At 51.6% G+C, this 20,397-nt stretch overlaps 1 protein-coding gene across 1 annotated transcript in view; it reads right to left on the bottom strand.

The window, feature by feature from the left end:
* Positions 1 to 20,397, bottom strand: part of LOC119953565 (sodium-coupled monocarboxylate transporter 1-like) — a 221,685-nt gene that overhangs the window by 46,515 nt on the left and 154,773 nt on the right. The window lies entirely within an intron of this gene.

Below are 20,397 nucleotides of genomic sequence, written 5' to 3'. Positions count from 1 at the left end.
ACATCTTCATGCACAAGTTTGAACAAGATCTCCTCACAGTTCCAACGCGCCACAGCAAAGAACCGCACCGACCTCCTCAGAAGACAAACATGGGACACAACCGACAGATTACCTTTCGTCGTCCATAACTTCCCCAGAGCGGAGAAACTACGACATCTTCTTCGCAGCCTTCAACACGTCATCAACGAAGATGAACATCTTGCCAAGGTCATCCCCACACCCCCACTCCTTGCCTTCAAACAACCGCGCAACCTCAAACAAACCATTGTTTGCAGCAAACTACCCAGCCTTCAGAACAGCGACCACGACACCACACACCACACAACCCTGCTATGGCAATCTCTGCAAGACGTGCTAGATCATCGACATGGGTACCACCATTACACATGAGAACACCACCCACTAGGTACGCGGTACATACTCATGCGACTCGGCCAATGTTGTCTACCTCATAAGCTGCAGGAAAGGATGTCCCAAAGTGTGGTACATTGGCGAGACCATCCAGACGCTGCAGGAAAGGATGTCCCGAAGTGTGGTACATTGGCGAGACCATCCAGACGCTGCAGGAAAGGATGTCCCGAAGCGTGGTACATTGGCGAGACCATCCAGACGCTGCAACAACGGATAGACGGACATTGTGCGACAATCGTCAGGCAGGAATGTTCCCTTCCAGTCGGGGAACACTTCAGCAGTCAAGGGCATTCAGCATCTTATCTTCAGGTAAGCGTTCTCCAAGGCGGCCTTCAGGACGCGCGACAATGCAGAATCGCCGAGCAGAAACGTATAGCCTAGTTCCGCACACATGAGTACGGCCTCAACCGGAGACCTTGGATTCATGTTGCATTACATTCACCCCCCAACATCTGGCCTGGGCTTGCGAAATCCTACCAACTGTCCTGGCTTCAGACAATTCAAACTTCTTTAACCTGGGATTACCCATCTCTCTGGATCTCTAAAGACTTAATTACCTGCAAATGCTCGCTTTCAAAGTATAGTCTTGCATCTTTGACTTTGTCAATATAAATGTTTCTGGAATATACCTCTTCATTCAGCTGAGGAAGGAGCAGTATTCCGAATGATAGTGATCTGAAACAAACCTGTTGGACTTTAACCTGGTGATGTTGTACTGGTTGAAAAGAAGGGTTTCTCTATCTCCATTTTAAAAGCTGTTTCCAGACTACCTGATAACTTAAAAGAGATAACTGCTTCCAATAAGAAATTCAAATCTGCTGTTTGAAAAGGGAAACAAAGTGTCAATAACAATTCTTTAAGACAGTAAGAGTGCCATGTGCTGTGCCACACATGTGAAAAGTGTTTTTTGGTTTATGGGATCTTGTTATTGAATTGGAACAGTTAACGGGGGAATTTATTAAGGGTTATACATAGAGTACTGGAGCTGTGTGGGGTATTTATTTTTGTAGTTGATAAAAATGCTTCCTGTGTTTGTAAAAATGTTAAACTAAATTCGAAGAATAAAGTTTTTTTTGATTAGAAGTGCCGAGGAAGGGGGATGAGGTCCTGCAGAGGAGTTCAGGGAGCTAGGCAAGAAAGTTAAAAGACAGGACTTCAAGGGTTGTAATCTCGGGATTACGCCCTGTGCCATGTGCCAATGAGGCTAGAAATAGGAAGATAGAGCTGCTCTCCATGTGGCTAAACAGCTGGTGTAGGAGGCAGGGTTTCAGTTATCTGGACCACTGGGAGATCTTCCGGGGCAGGTGTGACCTGTATAAGAAGGACGGGTTGCATCTAAATTGGAGAGGCACAAATATCCTGGCCGTGAGGTTTGCTACTGTCACAAGGGAGGGTTCAACCTTGTATGGAAGGGGGGTGGGCACCGGAGCAATAAGTCAGAAGGTGAAAGCATTGAGGGAGAACTAGGGAATAGGGCCACCATGGCTCTGAGGAAGAGCAGACAGGGAGATGTTGCTGAAAACAGTGGGACTGGTGGTCTGAAGTGCATATATTTTAATGCAAGAAGTATAACATGGAAGGCAGATGAACTTAGAGCTGGGATTAGTACTTGGAACTATGATGTTGTTGCCATTACAGAAAACTGGTTGAGGGAAGGACAGGATTGGCAGCTAAACATTCCAGGATTTCTATATTTCAGGCAGGATAGAGGGGGATGTAATAGGGGTGGAGATGTTGTGCTACTGGTTAGGGAGAATATCACAGTTATACTGCGGGAGGACACCTCAGAGGGCAGCGAGGCTATATAGGTCGAGATCAGGATTTAGAAGGGTGCAGTCACAATGTTGGGGGTTTACTATAGGCCTCCCAACAGCCAGCGGGAGATAGAGGAGCAGATAGGTAGACAGATTTTTGAAAGGAGAAAAAGCAACAGGGTTGGTGTGATGGGAGATTTAAACTTCCCCAATATTGATTGGGACTCACTGAGTGCTCAGGGCTTGGACGGGGCAGAATTTGTAAGGAGCATCCAAGAGGGCTTCTTAAAACAATATGTAGACAGTCCAACTAGGGATGGGGCTGTACTGGACCTGGTATTGGGGAATGAGCCCGGCCAGGTGGTAGAAGTTTCAGTAGGGGAGCATTTTGGGAACAGTGATCACAATTCAGTAAGTTTTAAAGTGCTGGTGGACAATGATAAGAGTGGTCCGAGGGTGAATGTGCTAAATTGGGGGAAGGCTAATTATAACAATATTAGGCGGGCACTGAAGAACATAGATTGGGGGCGAATGTTTGAGGGTAAATCAACATCTGACATGTGGGACGCTTTCAAATGTCTGTTGAAAGGAATTCAGGACCGGCATGTTCCTGTGAGGAAGAAGGATAAATATGGCAAATTTCAGGAACCTTGGATAACGAGAGATATTGCTGGCATCGTCAAAAGAAAAAGGAGGCATTTGTCAGGGCTAGAAGGCTGGGAACAGACAAAGCCTGTGTGGAATATAAGGAAAGTAGGAAGGAACTTCAGCAAGGAGTCAGGAGGGCTAAAAGGGGTCACGAAAAGTCATTGGCAAATAGGGTTAAGGAAAATCCTAAGGCATTTTACACGTACATAAAAAGCAAGAGGGTAGCCAGGGAAAGGGTTGGCCCACCGAAGGACAGGGGAGTGAATCTATGTGTGGAGCCAGAGGAATTGGGCGAGATACTAAATGAATACTTTGCATCAGTATTCACCAAAGAGAAGGAATTGGTGGATGTTGAGTCTGGAAAAGGGTGTGTAGATAACCTGGGTTACATTGAGATCCAAAAAGAAGAGGTGTTGGGCGTCTTGAAAAATATTGAGGTGGATAAGTCCCCAGGGCCTGATGGGATCTACCCCAGAATACTGAAGGAGGCAAGAGAGGAAATTGCTGAGGCCTGGACATAAATCTTTGGATCCTCACTGTCTTCAGGTGATGTTCCAGAGGACAGGAGAATAGCCAATGTTGTTCCTTTGTTTAAGAAGGGTAGCAAGGATAATCCATGGAACTACAGGCCAGTGAGCCTTCCGTAAGTGGTAGGGAAATTACTGCAGAGAATTCTTCGAGACAGGATCTGCTCCCATTTGGAAGCAAGTGGTTGTATTAGCAAGAGGCAAATGGTTTTGTGAAGGGGAGGCTGTGTCTCATTAACTTGATAGAGTTTTTCGAGGAGGTCATGTGGTGGTATGATTAGCATAGCTGCCTGCCATTGGTGCAGAACACCGGCTTACCATTGGCCCTGGTCGGTCATGTGCCTCTCGACCGGTTGGTTGAGACCAGTCGTGTGACAGCTCCCCGATTGGTCGAGAGGCTGAGTTAACCCCGCCTCCAGGGCGGGGTATAAATACCCAGTACTCCCGGCGGTCATCCATTTACTGTAGTCGACCGCAGGGCTAACATCTAGCTGATTAAAGCCATACTTTTGTCCAGCAACTCGTCTCGCGTTCAATTGATGGTACATCAGGTCACAAAGATGATTGATGCAGGCAGGGCAGTGGATGTTGTCTATATGGACTCCTCAGAGACTGTTAGGGAACTGGAGCTGGAGCTGGATGAACTTCGGATCATCTGGGGGGCAGAGGGGGTTATCGAAAAGAGTTACAGGGAGGTAGCCACACCCAAGGTACTGAACAAGAGTAGCTGGGTTACAGTCAGGGAAAAGAAAACTAACAGGCAGACAGTGCAGGGATCCCTCATGGCGTTCCCCTTCAAAACAAGTATACCATTTTGGATGCTGTTGGAGGGGATGACCTACCGGGGGAAGCCCTAGCGGCCAGGTCTCTGGAACTGAGTCTGGTTCTGGGGCTCAGAAGGGAAGAGGGGAGCATAGAAAAGCAATAATAATAGGAGATTCAATGGTTAGGGCAATAGATAGGAGATTCTGTGGTCGCGAGCGAGACTCCCGGAAGGTATGTTCCCTCCCGGGTGCCAGGGCCAGGGATGTCTCGCATCGTGTCTTCAGGATCCTGAAGGGGGAGGGTGAGCAGCCAGAAGTCGTGGTGCACATTGGTACCAACAATGTAGGTAGGGCAAGGGGTGTGGAGGTAATAAACAAGTTTAGGGAGTTAGGCTGGAAGTTAAAGGCCAGAACAGATAGAGTTGTCATCTCTGGTTTGTTGCCGGTGCCAGGTGATAGCGGGGCTAGGAATAGGGAGAGAGTGCAGTTGAACACGTGGCTGCAGGAATGGTGTAGGAGGGAGAGCTTCAGGTATTTGGATAATTGGAGCGAATTCTGGGGAAGGTGGGACCTGTACAAGCAGGACGGGTTGCATCTGAACCAGAGGGGCACCAATATCCTGGGGGGGGAGGTTTTCTAGTAGTCTTCGGGAGGGTTTAAACTAATTTGGCTGGGGAATGGGAACCGGATTTGTAGTCCAACAACTAAGGAAGCCTATATTCAGGACGCCAAAGCACGTAGTGATGCAGTGGGGAAGGTAACACTGACAAAGGAGAGTACTTGCAGGCAAGGAGATGGGTTGAAGTGTGTATACTTCAATGCAAGAAGCATCAGGAATAAGGTGGGTGAACTTAAGGCATAGATCGGTACTTGGGACTACGATGTGGTGGCCATCACGGAAACTTGGATAGAAGAGGGGCAGAAATGGTTGTTGGAGGTAGTATAACAGCTCCAGAAAGGCAGTTCGAGGGGGATCTGCCTCCTGAGGTAATATGGGTTGAAGTCAGAAATAGGAAAGGAGCAGTCACCTTGTTGGGAGTTTTCTATAGGCCCCCCAATAGCAGCAGAGATGTGGAAGAACAGGTTGGGAAACAGATTTTGGAAAGGTGCAGATGTCACAGGATATTAGTCATGGGTGACTTCAACTTCCCAAACATTGGGCGAAATTCTCTGCAGACCGTCGTAACGCCGATTTCCGGCGAGCAAAATTGGAGTAGATGACTCCGGCGTGGGGGCCTTCTTTTAGGCGGCGATTCTCCGTTCCCGGAGGGGCCAGCAGCTGACTGACGCGATTCGCGTCAGTTTCACCAGCTGCGGAAGTGGTGAGACCGGGCGTTTTTTGGAGGAGGAGGAGGAGAGAGACTGACCCGGCATTTGGGGGGGGGGAGGAGAGAGACAGACCCGGCATTTGGGGGGGGGGTTCCGGCATTTGGGGGGGGGGGGTGTTCCGGCATTTGGGGGGGGGGGGGGTAGCGGCATCGGGGGGGGGGGTTTGCGGCATCGGGGGGTGGGTTGCGGCATCGGGGGGTGGGTTGCTGCATCGGGGGGTGGGTTGCGGCATCGGGGGGTGGGTTGCGGCATCGGGGGGTGGGTTGCGGCATCGGGGGGGGGGTTGCGGCATCGGGGGGTGGGTTGCGACATCGGGGGGTGGGTTGCGGCATCGGGGGGTGGGTTGCGGCATCGGAGGGTGCGTTGCGGCATCGGGGGGTGCGTTGCGGCATCGGGGGGTGGGTTGCGGCATCGGGGGGTAGGTTGCGGCATCGGGGGGTGGGTTGCGGCATCGGGGGGTGGGTTGCGGCATCGGGGGGTGGGTTGCGGCATCGGGGGGTGGGTTGCGGCATCGGGGGGTGGGTTGCGGCATCGGGGGGTGGGTTGCGGCATCGGGGGGTGGGTTGCGGCATCGGGGGGTGGGTTGCGGCATCGGGGGGTGGGTTGCGGCATCGGGGGGTGGGTTGCGGCATCGGGGGGTGGGTTGCGGCATCGGGGGGTGGGTTGCGGCATCGGGGGGTGGGTTGCGGCACCGGGGGGGGGTTTGCGGCATCGGGGGGGGGGATCGGGGGGGTGGGTTGCTGCATCGGGGGGGTTGCGGCATCGGGGGGGGCATCGGGGGGGGGGGTTGCGGCATCGGGAGGGGCATCGGGGGGGGTTTGCGGCATCGGGGGGGGTGCGGCATCGGGGGGGGGCATCGGGGGGGGGTTTGGGGGCAGCGGCGTGCAGAGAGGGGGGCGACGGTGCGTTGGCCCCGGGCATCCGTCGCCCCCCCCTCTCTGCACGCCGCTGCCCCCTACCCCAACCACCCCCCCTCACCACCCCTACCTCCCTCCCCACCACCCCTACCCCCCTCCCCACCACCCCTACCTCCCTCCCCACCACCCCTACCCCCTCCCCACCACCCCTACCCCCCTCCCCACCACCCCTACCCCCCCCCACACCACCCCTACCCCCCTCCAACGCCGCCCCCCCATCTCTCGCAACGCCACAACCCCCCCCCCCCCTCAACGCCGGGTCCCCCCCCCCTCAACGCCGGTACCCACACCCCGTCCCCCTCCCTCTGAAGGCCGGTACCCACACCCCCCTCTCTCCTCCTCCCACCCCTTCCTTCCTCCTCCCCCCTTCCTTCCTCCTCCCCCCCTTCCTTCCCCCCCCCTTCCCTCCTCCCCCCCCTTCCTTCCTCCTCCCCCCCTTCCTAACTCCTCCCCCCCTTCCTTCCTCCTCCCCCCCTTCCTTCCTCCGTTTTTAGGGGTGGGGGGTGCGGCATTAGTGTGGGGTGGGGGGTAGGGGTGGTGGGGAGGGGGGTAGGGGTGGTGGGGAGGGGGGTAGGGGTGGTGGGGAGGGGGGTAGGGGTGGTGGGGAGGGGGGTAGGGGTGGTGGGGAGGGGGGTAGGGGTGGTGGGGGGGGGGGTAGGGGTGGTGGGGAGGGGGGTAGGGGTGGTGGGGAGGGGGGTAGGGGTGGTGGGGAGGGGGGTAGGGGTGGTGGGGAGGGGGTTAGGGGTGGTGGGGAGGGGGTTAGGGGTGGTGGGGAGGGGGTAGGGGTGGTGGGGAGGGGGGTAGGGGTGGTGGGGAGGGGGGTAGGGGTGGTGGGGAGGGGGTAGGGGTGGTGGGGAGGGGGGTAGGGGTGGTGGGGAGGGGGGTAGGGGAGGTGGGGAGGGGGGTAGGGGTGGTGGGGAGGGGGTAGGGGTGGTGGGGAGGGGGGTAGGGGGGGTGGGGAGGGGGGTAGGGGTGGGGGGGAGGGGGGTAGGGGTGGTGGGGAATGTGGGAGGGGTGGTGGGGAGGAGGGGAGGGGTGGTGGGGAGGGGGGGAGGGGGGTAGGGGTGGTGGGGAGGGGGGTAGGGGTGGTGGGGAGGGGGGTAGGGGTGGTGGGGAGGGGGGTAGGGGTGGTGGGGAAGGGGGTAGGGGTGGTGGGGAAGGGGGTAGGGGTGGTGGGGAGGGGGGTAGGGGTGGTGGGGAGGGGGGTAGGGGTGGTGGGGAGGGGGTAGGGGTGGTGGGGAGGGGGGTAGGGGGGGTGGGGAGGGGGGTAGGGGGGGTGGGGGGGGGGGTAGGGGTGGTGGGGAGGGGGGTAGGGGTGGGGGGGAGGGGGGTAGGGGTGGTGGGGAGGGGGGTAGGGGTGGTGGGGAGGGGGGGTAGGGGTGGTGGGGAGGGGGTAGGGGTGGTGGGGAGGGGGGTAGGGGTGGTGGGGAGGGGGGTAGGGGTGGTGGGGTGGGGAGGGGGGTAGGGGTGGTGGGGTGGGGAGGGGGGTAGGGGTGGTGGGGTGGGGAGGGGGGTAGGGGTGGTGGGGTGGGGAGGGGGGTAGGGGTGGTGGGGTGGGGAGGGGGGTGGGGGTGGTGGGGTGGGGAGGGGGGGGGGGGTGGTGGGGTGGGGGTGGGGAGGGGGGTGGGGCGTTGGAGGGAGGTAGGGGCGTTGGAGGGAGGTAGGGGTGGTGAGGGGGGGTGGTTGGGGTAGGGGGCAGCGGCATACAGAGGGGGGGGGGGCGACAGTGTGTTGGCCCCGGGCATCCGTCGCCCTCTCTCTCTGCACGCCGCTGCCCCCAAACCCCCCCCCGATGCCGCAACCCACCCCCCGATGCCGCAAACCCCCCCCGATGCCGCAACCCACCCTCCGATGCCGCAACCCACCCCCCGATGCCGCAACCCACCCCCCGATGCCGCAACACACCCCCCGATGCCCCCCCCGATGCCGCAACCCCCCCGATGCCGCAACCCCCCCGATGCCGCAAACCCCCGATGCCGCAACCCCCCCCCGATGCCATAAACCCCCCGATGCCGCAACCCACCCCCCGATGCCGCAACCCACCCCCCGATGCCGCAACCCACCCCCCGATGCCGCAACCCACCCCCGATGCCGCAACCCACCCCCCGATGCCGCAACCCACCCCCCGATGCCGCAACCCCCCCCCCCCCCCGATGCCGCAACCCCCCCCGGATGCCGCAATCCACCCCCCGATGCCGCAACCCACCCCCCGATGCCGCAACCCACCCCCCGATGCCGCAACTACAGGGATGGTGCAGGCGGGAGGGATTCAGATTTCTGGATAACTGGGGCTCTTTCTGGGGAAGGTGGGACCTCTATAGACAGGATGGTCTACATCTGAAACTGAGGGGCACCAATATCCTGGGGGGGAGATTTGTTAGTGCTCTTTGGGGGAGTTTAAACTAGTTCAGCAGGGGCATGGGAACCTGGATTGTAGTTTTGGGGTACGGGAGATTGAGAGTATAGAGGTCAGGAGCACAGATTTGACTTCGCAGGAGGGTGCCAGTGTTCAGGTAGGTGGTTTGAAGTGTGTCTACTTCAATGCCAGGAGTATACGAAATAAGGTAGGGGAACTGGCAGCATGGGTGGGTACCTGGGACTTCGACGTTGTGGCCATTTCAGAGACATGGATAGAGCAGGGACAGGAATGGTTGTTGCAGGTTCCGGGGTTTAGGTGTTTTAGTAAGGTCAGAGAAGAGGGCAAAAGAGGGCGAGGTGTGGCGCTGCTAGTCAAGGACAGTATTACGGTGACGGAAAGGATGCTAGATGGGGGACTCTTCTTCTGAGGTAGTATGGGCTGAGGTTAGAAACAGGAAAGGAGAGGTCACCCTGTTGGGAGTTTTCTATAGGCCACCTAATAGTTCTAGGGATGTAGAGGAAAGGATGGCGGAGATGATTCAGGAAAAGAGCGAAAGTAACAGGGTAGTTGTTATGGGAGACTTTAACTTTCCAAATATTGACTGGAAAAGATATAGTTCGAGTACATTAGATGGGTCGTTCTTTGTACAATGTGTGCAGGAGGGTTTCCTGACACAATATGTTGACAGGCAAACAAGAGGCGAGGCCACATTGGATTTGGTTTTGGGTAATGAACCAGGCCAGGTGTTAGATCTGGAGGTAGGTGAGCACTTTGGAAACAGTGACCACAATTCGGTGACCTTTACGTTAGTGATGGAAAGGGATAAGTATACCCCGCAAGGCAAGAGTTATAGCTGGGAGAAGGGCAATTATGATGCCATTAGACATGACTTAGGATGTGTTGGTTGGAGAAGTAGGCTGCAAGGGTTGGGCACACTGGATATGTGGAGCTTGTTCAAGGAACAGCTATTGCATGTTCTTGATAAGTACGTACCAGTCAGGCAGGGAGGAAGGGGTCGAGCGAGGGAACCGTGGTTTACCAAAGAAGTGGAATCTCTTGTTAAGAGGAAGAAGGAGGCCTATGTGAAGATGAGGCATGAAGTTTCAGTTGGGGCGCTTGATAGTTACAAGGAAGCGAGGAAGGATCTAAAGAGAGAGCTGAGACGAGCAAGGAGGGGACATGAGAAGTCTTTGGCAGGTAGGATCAAGGAAAACCCAAAAGCTTTCTATAGGTATGTCAGGAATAAAACAATGACTAGGGTAAGAGTAGGGCCAGTCAAGGACAATGGTGGGAAGTTGTGTGTGGAGGCTGAGGAGATAAGCGAGATACTAAATGAATACTTTTCGTCAGTATTCACTCAAGAAAAAGATAATATTGTGGAGGAGAATGCTGAGACCCAGGCTATTAGAATAGATGGCATTGAGGTGCATAGGGAAGAAGTGTTGGCAATTCTGGACAAGGTGAAAATAGATAAGTCCCCGGGGCCGGATGGGATTTATCCTAGGATTCTCTGGGAAGCCAGGGAAGAGATTGCTGAGCCTTTGGCTTTGATTTTTAGGTCATCATTGGCTACAGGAATAGTGCCAGAGGACTGGAGGATAGCAAATGTGGTCCCTTTGTTCAAGAAGGGGAGTAGAGATAACCCCGGTAACTATAGGCCGGTGAGCCTAACGTCTGTGGTGGGTAAGGTCTTGGAGAGGATTATAAAAGATACGATTTATAATCATCTAGATAGGAATAATATGATTAGGGATAGTCAGCATGGTTTTGTGAAGGGTAGGTCATGCCTCACAAACCTTATCGAGTTCTTTGAGAAGGTGACTGAACAGGTAGACGAGGGTAGAGCAGTTGATGTGGTGTATATGGATTTCAGTAAAGGTTTGATTATGTTCCCCACGGTCGGCTATTGCAGAAAATACGGAGGCTGGGGATTGAAGGTGATTTAGAGATGTGGATCAGAAATTGGCTAGTTGAAAGAAGACAGAGAGTGGTAGTTGATGGGAAATGTTCAGAATGGAGTTCAGTTACGAGTGGCGTACCACAAGGATCTGTTCTGGGGCCGTTACTGTTTGTCATTTTTATAAATGACCTAGAGTAGGGCGCAGAAGGATGGGTGAGTAAATTTGCAGACGACACTAAAGTCGGTGGAGTTGTAGACAGTGCGGAAGGATGTTGCAGGTTACAGAGGGACATAGATAAGCTGCAGAGCTGGGCTGAGAGGTGGCAAATGGAGTTTAATGCGGAGAAGTGTGAGGTGATTCACTTTGGAAAGAATAACAGGAATGCGGAAAATTTGGCTAATGGTAAAATTCTTGGTAGTGTGGATGAGCAGAGGGATCTCGGTGTCCATGTACATAGATCCCTGAAAGTTGCCACCCAGGTTGATAGGGTTGTGAAGAAGGCCTATGGTGTGTTGGCCTTTATTGGTAGAGGGATTGAGTTCCGGAGCCATGAGGTCATGTTGCAGTTGTACAAAACTCTAGTACGGCCGCATTTGGAGTATTGCGTACAGTTCTGGTCGCCTCATTATAGGAAGGACGTGGAAGCTTTGGAACGGGTGCAGAGGAGATTTACCAGGATGTTGCCTGGTATGGAGGGAAAATCTTATGAGGAAAGGCTGATGGACTTGAGGTTGTTTTCGTTAGAGAGAAGAAGGTTAAGAGGTGACTTAATAGAGGCATACAAAATGATCAGAGGGTAAGATAGGGTGGACAGCGAGAACCTTCTCCCGCGGATGGGGGTGGCTAGCACGAGGGGACATAGCCTTAAATTGAGGGGTAATAGATATAGGACAGAGGTCAGAGGTGGGTTTTTTACGCAGAGTGGTGAGGCCGTGGAATGCCCTACCTGCAACAGTAGTGAACTCGCCAACATTGAGGGCATTTAAAAGTTTATTGGATAAGCATATGGATGATAAGGGCATAGTGTAGGTTAGATGGCCTTTAGTTTTTTTTTTCCATGTCGGTACAACATCGAGGGCCGAAGGGCCTGTACTGCGCTGTATCGTTCTATGTTCTATGTTCTATGTTCCACCCCCCGACACTGAACGGCGTCAACCATCATCAATGGTTGACGCCGTTTTAAAGCAACTGTGATTTTCGCCGACGTGACCCGTGGCCACGTCGGCGGGACTTCGGCCCATCCGGGCCGGAGATTTGTGGCAACTAAAAAAAAAATGAAATCCCGCCGGCGCCAGCTGTTTTCAGAGGCTGCCGGCGGGATTTGCACAGCGCCGGTTTTTGGCCGGTCAGAGATTTAAAAACCCTGCGGGAGCGGGAATAACGCCGCTGCCGGCCGATTCTCCGACCCTGCGTGGGGTCGGAGAATTTCGCCCATTGAGTGGAAACTCTTTAGATCAAATAGTTTGGATGGGGTAGTGTTTGTGCAGTGTGTCCAGGAAGCTTTTCTAACACAGTATGTAGATTGTCCGACCAGAGGGGAGGCCATATTGGATTTGGTACTTGGTAATGAACCAGGGCAGGTGATAGATTTGTTAGTGGGGGAGCATTTTGGAGGTAGTGACCACAATTCTGTGACTTTCACTTTAGTTATGGAGAGGGATAGGTGCGTGCAACAGGGCAAGGTTTACAATTGGGGGAAAGGTAAATCCAATGCTGTCAGAAAAGAATTGAAGTGCATAAGTTGGGAACATAGGCTGTCAGGGAAGGACATAAGTGAAATGTGGAACTTGTTCAAGGAACAGGTACTGCGTGTTTCTGATATGTATGTCCCTGTCAGGCAGGGAAGAGATGGTCGAGTGAGGGAACCATGGTTGACAAGAGAGGTTGAATGTCTTGTTAAGAGGAAGAAGGAGACTTATGTAAGGCTAAGGAAACAAGGTTCAGACAGGGCGCTGGAGGGATACAAGACAGCCAGGAGAGAACTGAAGAAAGGGATTAGGAGAGCTAAGAGAGGGCATGAAAAATCTTTGGCGGGTAGGATCAAGGAAAACCCCAAGGCCTTTTACACATATATGAGAATGACTAGAGCGAGGGTAGGCCCGATCAAGGACAGTAGTGGGAGATTGTGTATTGAGTCTGAAGAGATAGGAGAGGTCTTGAACAAGTATTTTCCTTCAGTATTTACAAACGAGAGGGGCCATATTGTTGGAGAGGACAGTGTGAAACAGACTGGTAAGCTTGAGGAGATTCTTGTTAGGAAGGAAGATGTGTTGGGCATTTTGAAAAACTTGAGGATAGACAAGTCCCCCGGGCCTGACGGGATATATCTAAGGATTCTATGGGAAGCAAGAAATGAAATTGCAGAGCCGTTGGCAATGATCTTTTCGTCCTCGCTGTCAACAGGGGTGGTACCAGAGGATTGGAGAGTGGCGAATGTCGTGCCCCTGTTCAAAAAAGGGAATAGGGATAACCCTGGGAATTACAGGCCAGTTAGTCTTACTTCGGTGGTAGGCAAAGTAATGGAAAGACTACTGAGGGATAGGATTTCTGAGCATCTGGAAAGACACTGCTTGATTAGGGATAGTCAGCACGGATTTGTGAGGGGAAGGTCTTGCCTTACAAGTCTTATTAACTTATTTGAGGAGGTGACCAAGCATGTGGATGAAGGTAAACAGTGGATGTAGTGTACATGGATTTTAGTAAGGCATTTGATAAGGTTCCCCATGGTAGACTTATGCAGAAAGTAAGGAGGCATGGGATAGTGGGAAATTTGGTCAGTTGGATAACGAACTGGCTAACTGATAGAAGTCAGAGAGTGGTGGTGGATGGCAAATATTCAGCCTGGAGCCCAGTTACCAGTGGCGTACCGCAGGGATCAGTTCTGGGTCCTCTGCTGTTTGTGATTTTCATTAACGACTTGGATGAGGGAGTTGAAGGGTGGGTCAGTAAATTTGCAGATGACACGAAGATTGGTGGAGTTGTGGATAGTGAGGAGGGCTGTTGTCGGCTTCAAAGAGACATAGATAGGATGCAGAGCTGGGCTGAGAAGTGGCAGATGGAGTTTAACCCTGACAAGTGTAACGTTGTCCATTTTGGAAGGAGAAATATGAATGCGGAATACAGGGTTAACGGTAGGGTTCGTGGCAATGTAGAGGAGCAGAGAGATCTTGGGTCTATGTTCATAGATCTTTGAAAGTTGCCACTCAAGTGGATAGAGCTGTGAAGAAGGCATATGGCGTGCAAGCGTTCATTAGCAGAGGGATTGAATTTAAGAGCCGTGAGGTGATGATGCAGTACAAAACCTTGGTCAGGCCACATTTGGAGTACTGTGTACAGTTCTGGTCACCTTATTTTAGGAAGGATGTGGAAGCTTTGGAAAAGGTGCAAAGGAGATTTACCAGGATGTTGCCTGGAATGGAGAGTAAGTCTTACGAGGAAACGTTGAGGGTGCAAGGCCTATTCTCATTAGAACGGAGAAGGATGAGGGGCGACTTGATAGAGGTTTATAAGATGATCAGGGGAATAGATAGAGTAGACAGTCAGAGACTTTTTCCCCGGGTGGAACAAACCATTACAAGTGGACATGAATTTAAGGTAAATGGTGGAGCGATACAGGGGAAGATATAGGGGGGATGTCAGAGGTAGGTTCTTTACCCAGAGAGTAGTGGGGGCATGGAATGCACTGCCTGTGGAAGTAGTTGAGTCGGAAACGTTAGGGACCTTCAAGTGGCTATTGGATAGGTACATGGATTAGGGTAGAATAATGGAGTGTAGATTAATTTGTTCTTAAGGGCAGCACGGTAGCATTGTGGATAGCACAATTGCTTCACAGCTCCAGGGTTCCAAGTTCGATTTCGACTTGGGTCACTGTCTGTGTGGAGTCTGCACATCCCTCCGTGTGTGCGTGAGTTTCCTCCGGATACTCCGGTTTCCTCCCACAGTCCAAAGATGTGCAGGTTGGGTGGATTGGCCATGATAAATTGCCCTTAGTGTCCAGAATTCTATGATTAACCTAGGACAAAAGTTTGGCACAACATCGTGGGCCGAAGGGCCTGTTCTGTGCTGTATTTCTCTAAAAAATAGAAAGAAAAAGTGGTTGTATTAATGAGAGGCAACACCGTTTTGTGAAGGGGAGGTCGTGACTCACTAACTTGATAGAGTTTTTCGAGGAGATCACATAGATGATTGATGCAGGTAGGGCAGTGGATGTTGTCTATATGGACTTCAGTAAGGCCTTTGACAAGGTCCCTCATGGCAGACTGGGACAAAAGGTGAAGTCACACGGGATCAGGGGTGAGCTGGCAAGATGGATACAGAACTGGCTAGGTCATCGAAAGCAGAGAGTAGCAATGTAAGTATGCTTTTCTGATTGGAGGGCTGTGACTAGTGGTGTTCCACAGGGATCAGTGCTGGGACCTTTGCTGTTCGTAGTATATATAAATGATTTGGAGGAAAATGTAACTGGTCTGATTCGTAAGTTTGCGAACGACACAAAGGCAGGTGGATTTGTGGATAGTGATGAGGTCTGTCAAGAGGATACAGCAGGATTTAGATCGTTTGGAGACTTGGGCAGAGAGATGGCAGATGGAGTTTAATCCGGAAAAATGTGAGGTAATGCATTTTGGAAGGTCTAATACAGGTAGGGAATATACAGTGAATGGTAGAACACTCAAGAGTATTGACAGTCAGAGAGATCTTGGTGTACAGGTCCACAGGTCACTGAAAGGGGCAACACAGGGGAGAAAGTAGTCAAGAAGGCATATGGCATGCTTGCCTTCATTGGCCGGGGCATTGAGTATAAAAATTGGCAAGTCATGTTGCAGCTGTATAGAACCTTAGTTAGGCCACACTTGGAATATAGTGTTCAATTCTGGTCGCCACACTACCAGAAGGATGTGGAGGCGTTAGAGAGGGTGCAGAAGAGATTTACCAGGATGTTGCCTGGTATGGAGGGCATTAGCTATGAGGAGAGGTTGAATAAAGTTCTCACTGGAATGAAGGAAGTTGAGGGGCGACCTGATAGAGGTTGACAAAATTATGTGGGGCATAGACCCACACTTGGGGCAGCAGGGTAGCATGGTGGTTAGCATAAATGCTTCACAGCTCCAGGGTCCCAGGTTCGATTCCCGGCTGGGTCACTGTCTGTGTGGAGTCTGCACGTCCTCCCCCTGTGTGCGTGGGTTTCCTCCGGGTGCTCCGGTTTCCTCCCACAGTCCAAAGATGTGCGGGTTAGGTGGATTGGCCATGCTAAATTGCCCGTAGTGTCCTAATAAAAGTAAGGTTATGGGGGGGGTTGTTGGGTTACGGGTATAGGGTGGATATGTGGGTTTGAGTAGGGTGATCATGGCTCGGCACAACATTGAGGGCCGAAGGGCCTGTTCTGTGCTGTACTGTTCTATGTTCTATAGACAGAATGGATGGTCAGAGACATTTTCTCAGGGTAGAAGGGTCAATTACCAGGGGACATAGGTTTAAGGTGCGAGGGGCAAAGTTTAGAGGAGATGTACGAGGCAAGTTTTTTTACACAGAGAGTAGTGGGTGCCTTGAACTCGCTGCCGGAGGAGGTGGTGGAAGCAGGTACGATAGTGACATTTAAGGGGCATCTTGACATATATATGAATAGGATGGGAATAGAGGGATACGGACCCCGGAAGTGTAGAAGATTTTAGTTTAGACGGGCAGCATGGTTGGCACAGGCTTGGAGGGCCAAAGGCCCTGTCCCTGTGCTGTACTTTTCTTTGTTCATGACCACTGTTGAATAACACCTGAAGACAGGTTATTTCGCTCATCGTAACCAAAATCAATAAACATTTGTAGGTCAGGTGAACTCCATGATATACTGTGGAGTTTTCTAAACCCTGTCCCACAAGCCTTCTCCGAATATTCATACACCACCCCCTTTAAGCACATCAGCTAGCACACTGCCCGGCCCGTGGACAACAGTTTGAACTGCATTTGCAGCTTATTCATGCGTTTCCATACCTCCAGTGTTAGGCCAATCGCATACTCACGATCTACACCCAAACTCTCGTCCACCAGCTCCTGGCACTCCTTCCTGACCTCCCTGTCCATGTATGCCTTGTATAAGATGATCTCCCCCCACCCAGTCACTACCTTTACTGCCTCCCACAAAGTAGAGGGCAAGACCATCCCGTTCTAATTCAATTCAACATACTCCTTTATGCATCTAGAAATCTTCCTGCTAAATCTGATATCGAGTAACAGTCCCACATCCAGCTTCGATTCCATGCCCTGTGCCCGACCCGCCTCCAACATCAAGTCCACCAAGTGCGGCACATGGTCAGAAATGTGTTTTACACCCCAGGGAGCAGGGTCAAAAAACCCACTGACCCCATGACAAAAAATTCAATCCTGAAGTACACCTTGGGAGAAAAAAAAAAACAAAAACCCCTTACTCCCCACCGGGTGCGTAAACCGCCTTAGGTCTTCCCCTCATGTCTCCTCCATGAAAGCGGCTAATACCTTCGCCAACTCCGGAGGGGCTAGAGATCCCGGCCTTGAACGATCCAACTTTGGATCCAACAGGCAATTAAAACAATGCCGGCGGGAATTCAGCTGTTGGAGTGGGCGGAGCTACAGAATCGAGCGGTGAGTATTTAAACTAGCTGCTTCGCGGATGAGTCTTTTCAGCGGGAATTCAGCTGTTGGAGTGGGTGGAGCAGCTTCGCTGCTTAAACAGCGGCCACAGGGTCTTTGGGGATAAATTTGAAGAGTGACATCACAGCAAAACAGTGACCTGATTGGCTGATAAGGAAAGTGCTCCAATTAGCAGTAGCTGGGAGAAATTTAACTCTTTGTGTGTTGATAAGTATTGTGACCAGTAAGTAAAATCTTTATTCCTTTCACTTATTCATTATATGATAATATATTTGTAATCAGTTACGGTAAAGTGTAAAAATGGCAGGAGATCCCAGACCCCTGTTATGCTCCTCGTGCTCAATGTAGGATTTCAGGGACACGGCCGATGTCTCTGACTCCTTCACGTGCGGGAAGTGTGTCCAGCTGCAGTTCCTGTTTGACCGCATGACGGCTCTGGAGCTGCGGATGGACTCACTTTGGAGCATCCGCGATGCTGAGGAGGTCGTAGATAGCGCATTCAGCGAGTTGGTCACACCGCAGATTAGGATTGGTGAAGGAGACAGGGAATGGGTGACCAAAAGGCTGAGACAGAGCAAAAAGGCAGTGCAGGTGTCCCCTGCGGTCATCTCCCTCCAAAACAGGTATACCGTTTTGGATACTGTTGGGGGAGATGACTCACCAGGGGAAGGCAGTAGTAGCCAGGCTCATGGCACCGTGGCTGGCTCTGCTACACAGAAGGGTGGGAAAAAGACTGGCAGGGCTATAGTCATAGGGGATTCAATTGTAAGGGGAGTAGACAGGCATTTCTGTGGTTGAAAACAAGACTCCCGAATGGTATGTTGCCTCCCGGGTGCACGGGTCAGTGATGTCTCAGATCGACTGCAGGACATACTGAAGGGGGAGGGTGAACAGCCAGTTGAGTAGTGCATACAGGCACCAACGATATAGGTAAAACACGGGATGTGGTCCTACAATCAGAATTTAGGGAGTTAGGAGATAAGTTAAGTAGGACCTCAAAGGTAGTAATCTCAGGATTGCTACCAGTGCCACGAGCCAGTCAGAGTCGAAATTCAAGAATAGTCAGAATGAATACGTAGCTTGAGAGATGGTGCAGGAGGGAGGGGTTTAGATGTTTGGGACATTGGAACCGGTTCTGGGGGCAGTGGGACCATTACAAACCAGATGGTCTACACCTGGGCAGGACTGGAACCAATGTCCTAGGGGGTGCTTTGGCTAACACTGTTGGGGAGGTTTTAAACTAATGTGGCAAGGGAATGGGAATCAGATTAGGAAGTTAGAGGTCAGTAAAGAGGCAACAACTAAAGCCAGTAAGGTACTCGGTAATAAACGCATTGTGTCTAAGGGGAAGAGTAGACAGGGAAGAGATGATGAACGCAAAGGGACAGGTGGTCTGAGGTGCATTTGTTTTAATGCGAGAAGTGTAGCAGGTAAGGCAGATTAATTTAGGGCTTGGATTAGTACCTGGTAATATGATGTTATTGGTATTACTGAGACTTGGTTGAGGGAAGGGCAAGATTGGCAACTAAATATCCCAGGGTATAGATGCTTCAAGAGGGATAGAGAGGGAGGTAAAAGGGGTGGAGGAGTTGCATTACTGGTCAGAGATATCACAGTTGTGATTAAGGAGGGCACTATGGAGGATTCAAACACTGAGGCAATATGGGTAGAGTTAAGAAGTAGGAAGGGTGCAGTAATATTGTTGGGGCTTTACTACAGGCCTCCCAAAACTGAGCGTGAAGTAGAGGTACAAATATGTAGACAGATTATAGAAAAATGTAGAGCAATAGGGTGGTCGTGATGGGAGTTTTTAACTTCCCTAACATTGAATGAGACTCATGTAGTGTTGGAGGCGTAGATGGAGCAGAATTTGTAAGGAGCATCCAGGAGAGTTTTTTAGAGCAGTATGTAAATAGTCCAACTCGGGAACTGGACCTGATATTGGGGAATGATCCCGGCCAGGTGGTTGAAGTTTCAGTCGGTGGTTACTTTAGGAACAATGATCACAATTCCGTAAGTTTTAGGATACTCATGGACAAAGACGAGAGTGGTCCTAAAGAAAGAGTGCTAAATTGGGGAAAGGCCAAGTATTAAAAAATTCAGCAGGAGCAAGGGAATGTGGATTGGGAGCAGCTGTTAAAGGGTAAATCCACATTTGAAATGTGGGAGTCTTTTAAGGAAAGGTTGATTAGAGTGCAGGACAGACACATCCCTGTGAACCACTGTTGTTTGTGATATACATAAATGATCTGGACGAAGGTATATGTGGTCTGATTAGCAAGTTTGCAGATGATACTAAGATTGGTGGAGTTGCAGATAACGAGGGGGACTGTCAGAGAATACAGCAAAATATAGATAGATTGGAGAATTGGGCAGAGAAATGGCAGATGGAGTTCAATCCAGGCAAATATGAGGTGATGCATTTTGGAAGATCCAATTCAAGAGTGGACTATCTGGTCAATGGAAGAGTCAAGGAGAAAATTGATGTACAGAGAGACCTGGGAGCTCAGGTCCATTGTACCCTGAAGGTGGCAAAGCAGGCCGATAGAGTGGTCAAGAAAGCATACAGCATGCTTGCCTTCATCGGACGGGGTATTGAGTACAAGAATCGGCAGGTCATGTTACAGTTGTATGTGACATTGGTTAGGCCACATTTGGAATATTACATGCAGTTCTGGTCGCCACATTACCAGAAGGATGTGGATGCTTTAGAGAGGATGCAGAGGAGGTTCACCTGGATGTTGCCTGGTATGGAGGGTGCTAGCTATGTAGAAAGGTTGAGTAGATTAGAATTGTTTTCGTTGGAAAGACGGAGGTTGAGGGGGGACCTGATTGAGGTCTACAAAATTATGAGAGGTATGGACAGGGTGGATAGCAACAAGCTTTTTCCAAGAGTGGGGGCGTCAATTACAACACATCACGATTTCAAGGTGAGAGGGGGAAAGTTTAAGGGAGCTGTACGTGGAAAGTTTTTTACGCAGAGGGTGGTGGGTGCCTGGAATGCTTTGCCAGTGGAGGTGGTAGAAGCGGGCATGATAGCATCATTTAAGATAAATCTAGACAGATATATGAACAGACGGGGAACATAGGGAAGTAGATCCTTGGAAAATAGGCGACAGGTTTAGATAAAGGATCTGGATCGGCGCAGGTTGGGAGGGCCGAAGGGCCT

Source organism: Scyliorhinus canicula, chromosome 18, assembly GCF_902713615.1.
Source record: "Scyliorhinus canicula chromosome 18, sScyCan1.1, whole genome shotgun sequence".
In the NCBI taxonomy this organism is placed as follows: Eukaryota; Metazoa; Chordata; class Chondrichthyes; order Carcharhiniformes; family Scyliorhinidae; genus Scyliorhinus; species Scyliorhinus canicula.
The sequence above is the reverse complement of the archived record's forward strand: the minus strand, read 5'-3'. Positions and strand labels throughout refer to the sequence as shown.